This window comes from Excalfactoria chinensis, chromosome 1 (assembly GCF_039878825.1).
Source record: "Excalfactoria chinensis isolate bCotChi1 chromosome 1, bCotChi1.hap2, whole genome shotgun sequence".
NCBI classification, from domain to species: domain Eukaryota; kingdom Metazoa; phylum Chordata; class Aves; order Galliformes; family Phasianidae; genus Excalfactoria; species Excalfactoria chinensis.
The window spans coordinates 154,134,990-154,141,541 of NC_092825.1; positions in this window are offsets into that span (position 1 = coordinate 154,134,990).

A 6,552-nucleotide genomic window follows, 5' to 3' on the forward strand; every position below is an offset into this window, starting at 1 on the left:
CTCTGTTGGAGTTTAGTGCTTAATTCCCAAAGGTATGCTATGTGTCTCACAGTAGAAAAAAAAAAATGGCTTCTGTCCCAAAGAGGTTATAGCCCAATTTACATATGAATTAACAAAAATGAAAAATCCAAGAAAGAACATGATAGATCATATGATGTATTCATTTCTATGGGAAATCTGCTTGTGTATAAATATTAATTTAAAAATAATTTTACTTGTCAATTGACCCCCCGCTGATTTTATTTTACTGGCACATTTACAGTATGACACTTAGTTTTTATCTGTTGACATATAAACATATAAAAACTACATGCATGTGCCTTTTACACACATAATTACAACCCAGGTTAAAAAATGAAGATTAACTTTACTTAGGACCAAGAAACAGAAAATAAAAAAAGACAGGGGTAGTTAAGTTTCTGATTTATTTTGTATTAAAAATATGAACCAAGAAGAAAAAAAAAAAAAAAAAAAAAAAAAAAAAGTGAGGAAAAGAGACGAGACAGCTAAAGCTAAGCAGAATAATAGATTTATGTAGGAAAGAGTGATAGAACCCAAGAGTTAAAAAGTAGATCCTAGGGAAAATGAAGACTGTTCAAAGATTAAACTTATGTATCCACCAGAATTATATAATGATTTGTGCCTAAAATGTGTGTCTATCAATATTTTCAATTAAGACACTTCATTTGTTCTAATAAAGAGAACACATTTCTTCCATTTATTCTGTAAACTTTTCTAAGTCTTAGAATTAAAATTAAAGGCTTTTCATCAATATTATATGGTGTCTTGCTATAATTAAAGCTGTAAAGAATAATTGTATGAGAGCTTTGGATATAGATACAAATAGAGTAAGACATTAATGCATAATAACCAAAACTGATATATTGAGTCATTGCTAGTAAGAGGGGAAAAAAAACAAAACAAACAAACAAACAAAACCTCCTATGCCAACCTCCTATGATCATTTGGAAGTAATGCTGAAAAAAATAGTTTTGCCTTGGTGAGCAAAGGCCAAAAATAAAATAAAATAAAATAAAATAAAATAAAATAAAATAAAATAAAATAAAATAAAATAGCAAAAATCAGCAAAACAAAAAAAACAACCAACCAAACAACAAACAAACAAACAAACAAACAAACAAACAAACACCCCACAACCTTTCATTCAGGGCAGACAAGCCACAGGACAAAGACACCACTTGCTAGCAGCCACATACAAATGCTTTGTATTCAGACATCCTTGATTATACTTGTTAGGTGCTGAAAACTCATTGGATACAACTAATGAAATCAAATTCCTGCACCTTCTCTGGTAATGTAGACCCTCAGATCTAGCAATTTCAGTGTTCCCAGATGAAGCAATAACTTTCATTTTAATCATTTTTGTTATTTAGTATGATCACAAAATATATTTTAAAATATGGTCCACTTAAATGTAGAAATTGTAGATTTTGATCTGTTCTGTTTGAAAAAAAAAAAAAAATAAAAGTAAGAACAAAAGCCTTTTGTGAGGTCCTGTATTTTATGGATAAAGCAAGTTGGAATTAGAAAGGAGTAAAAAGAAAATACTTCCTAAATTCTGAAGTAGGAACATGTCTACTGTTGCTAAGATTTTAATTGCCTGTGACTTGTGTTTTCTACTAATCTCATTACCTGATTAATGATTATTATTATTATTTGTTACTTGCAAAGTGCCTGAGGTGGTGAAGGTACTTCAAAGAGAAAATAAATGATGTGGTCCTTTCCCCAAGGAGCCTACAGTCTTACAGTATGAAAGATGACACAATAAGTGAGAGCAATAAAGAGCGGTGGCAATAGAGTGAGAATAATTACATGGTTACTTAGGTTCATTTTTATATACATCTTGATGGTACTGCTGTTTGCTTGATTTGTTTGAGCAGGAAAGAGGATATAAGAAAAGAGAGGAAATGATTTGGAAGAGAAAAAAGAGAAAAGCAGCTGCATGTGCACGTGTGTGGTGTGTTTGGCATATATGGTGTGTGTGCTCATGTGTAGGATGTGTGTGTACAATGTGTGCGCACAGGTGCATGTAGGGGCGGATCTGTATAACAAAACAGAAATCTAGCTTAGAATTTACAAGAGCTACGAAGAGCAGGTAAACAGGTAAGGTAAATTGTGATAATGAATATTGAAAGAAAAAAAAAAAAAAAGACATAACAGGATGGAGTTTATTGTTTTCTTGGAGTATCTCCAACAACTGAACAAGTCTTAGGCCAAATTAATTGAACAGAAGGTCAGGCTGGAATCCTACTTTGGTTCTGGAAAACAGCCCTTGGGGTTAGATGAAAAACTGGTGTAATGTGCATCAATTCCTTTGAAAAGCAGAAGTGAAGAGGCACCTGAATTCATGACCTTGCATGAAAGTTCTTTCATATTTTTGTGAAACTTCAGCATACTCTAGTTACTTACTATAGGACAGGTGGTTTATCCATCTGGAGATTGTATCTACCCCATTATACTTACTAATATTCAAGTGATTTTTCTTCCATTAATTTCTTTAGTCACTTTTAGTTTCTTCACAGCCTGCTATGCCAATGTATTTCACAGTTTATACCTGTGTTGCAAACAAACTTCCTTCAGTTTTAAACCTTGCTGATCTGATCAGTTCAGTGAGTCTCTCACAGAGTTTCATTTGGAAAAGTGAAAAATACTTCCAAATTCTTCTTTTGTTCACTTCTCTGTGATGTTCTGGGAAATGTCCCCCAAAACCATCCAAAGTCCTTTCTATTTCCTTCTCATTCCAACCCATCCCATTCCATCCCCTTTCACTGAACAGGGAATCACCTAAATTCCCTCCATAGGAACAGAAGACAAGTACATCCAGAAGAGGCTCTATGTTACAAGCTCATTACCCTGATGACCTAATTCATATGCTGAACTTTTTCAAAGCTTCTGATATGATCCCACAAAACATTTTCATCTTTAAATTTGAGAGATGGATTTGCAGGATGGACTATTTGGCAGATAAATAATTCTTTGTGCTGTAACAGCCAGAGCATTGTGGTCAATGGTGGTAGAGATGGAGTCTGGTTATGAGCGGTTCTCTTCAGTGTCATTGTTAATGACCTAGATAGTGGAACCTAGTTCACCTTCTGCAAATTCACTGGCATCACTAAGATGAGTGGTACAGATGACACAACATAAAGAAGGGATGCCATCCCATGGGACCTGGATGCTTGAAAAGCAGGCCTAGGTGTAACTAATGAGATTCAACAAGTACAAGGTGTTGCACTTAGGTCAGGGCAAAACCAGGTATGTGTACAGACTGGGAGAAGAACTCATTGCTCATTGAGTGCAGTCCTGAGGTGGATTTATGGGTTCTTATGGATGAAAAGCTGGACATGAACCAGCAATGAGCACGTGCAGTCTGAAAGGTCAACATTATCCTGGACTGTGTCAAAAGAGATGGCCATCAAGAAAAAGGGATTGTTCCCCCTACTCTGCCCTTGTGAAGCTTCATCTGGAGTACTGTATGAATAAAGGCTTTCTTCCTATGAAGATGGGCTGAGAAAACTGGGTTTGTTCAAGCAGAAGAAGAGAAGGTTCTGGGGAGACCTCATTTCAACCTTCTAGCTTATAAACAAGGTGAATATTGAACTTTTTTACAGTCTGACAGTGATAGGGCAAGGGGGAATGGCTTTAATCTGGAAGCGTGGAGATTTAAGTTAGATATTAAAAGGGTTTTATTTATTTATTTATTTATTTACTCAGAAAGTTGTGAGGCACAGAAACAGGCTGCCCAGAAAAGCTCCATCCCTGGAGGTGTTCAAGGCCAGGCTGTAAGGGGCCCTGGGCAGCCTGATCTAGTGGGTGGCAACCCTGGTCATGGGAGGGGAGTTGCAATTGGATGGTTCTTAAAGTCCCTTCCAACCCAAGACATTCTATGATTCAAAGATTTTGTGATTCTATGATTTTATTATTCTATGATTCTACGATTCTATCATTCTAAGATCCTATCATTCTATCATTCTGTAATTCTATGAATCTATATTCACACTAGACATGTAGTGCCATTTAAAATGCCTCAGTTTGTTCCAGGTAGCTACTGCTTCACATCTTGCAGCAAGTGCACAGGGTTTCTTAAATGGCCTACTCTTATGTGTGGGTTAGGAGTGTTACTCCTACAGGCTTCAGGATTAATAGATTTATAGAATGTATTCACTGTACCCATTCAGTCTTGAGAGATCTCCGTGATAACTTAAGACAAGTAATTAAGTACAGGAACTTACATATGAACACTTAACTACTGATGTTATGTTCTGATCTTGCACACAACCTTTCTAGGTTAATTTCCTGCCTAAGTTTAAGTCTCCAAAGTGTGACACTGCATCCTACATTATATACCATACACTTAAATAGCAAGAGTTCAGTAAAATAGATCTCAAACTGTTATATTAGCTCTCCATGCTATTAACTATTGCTTTTAGTTTATGTTTCTAATTAAATTGTAGTGTGAAATAAAGTGCCATTAAAATTTGAATTTAAATCCAGCTTTGTAACAAGTCTGTTCAGTGTTTGCTAGCTAGTATTTGAACTTGGGGTTAAAAAGAAATAGTAATAATTAAACAGTCCATCCATGTAAAATTGTATTTCTATTTAAAATAAATTTTAAAAAGAGTAATTGTAATTCATGCTTTTAAAGTAGAGCTCTATATGATTCACTACCACTTTTCTTTTAAATTTGAAAGCTCTAAAAACTTGATAAGATTTTCTTTTGTTTTTCTCTATTTTGCAGTCAATTTTATTCTTCTTTTGCTATTTAAACCTTTACCGTATGAAGCACTAACATTTGCAAAGATTTTTCATTTTAATGTTATCTCTTCAGGCAGAGTTGTCTTTGCTGAGATTTTCTTTTTACAAAACAATAGTTTCATGAATACAATATCAAAAACTTAACAGGATTGCTTGTTTTGCCTACAGCCTCATACTATAATCCATTTCATAAACAGACAGTTTTCTGTTAGAGTTTGTTCTGATCCAAGAACTTCTTCAGAACTTATTCTATGCTGCAATCTTAGGATCGTTAGGAATACTTTTCTCATCTCCACTCTAAAAATGGTATATTTATGATTCTGTATGCTAGCATTGTACTTTATCTTAAATATTTTTTTCTTATGGATTGATACTTCTTGACATATTCTTCATTTTGAGCTCACTTTCCTTATCATGAGAGCCCTGTTCATAGTATTTCAGATAAAATCTCACATATCTGTAGATTTAGTAAGTTCTGTATATTGCTCTATGTCTACTACCTCATTCAATCCTAAAATTGCATTTGCCATTTTCATTGTCACATCTTATAGTATGTTGTATTCAAGTAAGGTAGCATTATTTTGCCTGGAAGAACTTAAAAAAATTGTCTACAACTTAGGTAAAATCTTATGCTTTCTTTACAGAGGTGAGCACAATTTGTCTCATTCTGTGGATGCCTATAAGCGTCTCCTAAGAGTCTTTCTTCTTTGGTGACTGCAAAAGTATCTTGAAATTATTTACTTGGATACCTGGAATGTAGGCATTTAGCAATCCTTAATCTGTCCTAGAAGATGTGTAGATTAAGTAGTTTTCTCCTTCATTTCTAGCTGAAAATTTCCAAAATTTCTGAATGAACTTACAATTTGCAGATCAGTTTCAATTCATGCTCTTAAATTTACTGTGATTTGCACTTTAAGATTACATTATTGTGCAGATTTCTTTTTTGTTTGTTTTTGTTCATCCTTGGGCCTTTCTAATTGAAAGAAAACAGCTTCTGGCTCTGTCCCAAGGAATCTGAAACTATCCACAAAGTGCTACAGATTGTCTTCTACTAATTTGAGATACTGCATTCCTTACCAGTCTCAGACAGTAATGTTATTCCCTTTGGAACTGACCACCATGCCTTTACTTGTTATTTCCAGTATCAGAAATGTAATATGATTGGTTTTGGTATCACAGAACAAAGTAAATCATATTGCAGTCTTTATACTTCTATTCTTGATGATGTTCTCCTATTGCCTTTGATATTTTTTCTAACCTTTATGTTATTTTTGACCCTAAATTAGTGTATAGATTGATCTCTGTCATGTTTTGTTTCTTCTTTCATGTCTATGCACCTGCTGACAACTTAAACAATACTTTCATTTCTTATTTATTTATTTATTTATTTATTTATTTATTTATTTTATTTTTACCTTTGCAGCTGCTTTTTCTAGAGCCTTCTATAATTTCACAACACCTAAACTTCAGAAAAAAACAGCTTTTATGGGTATTATGGTAAACTCTCTGATTATTCATTTGCTTCAGTGTAAATTAAAATGTTTTCACTTTTTGACTGTGCACATGTAGCTTATTACAGATGCCAGTTTAATGGCATTCCCTCTTTTCCTCCCTCTCTCTTAAGAATTTTTTCACTTTTTTGATACTCTTAATTGATTTTGGAGTTATTCTGTTTAAAATAATTACTTCATTCTGGAAGAACGAACAAACAATCAAGCAACATACAGTCAAATGCTGCTCTGACTTTGACTGGTAAGACAAGCCAGGACTTATCCAGTC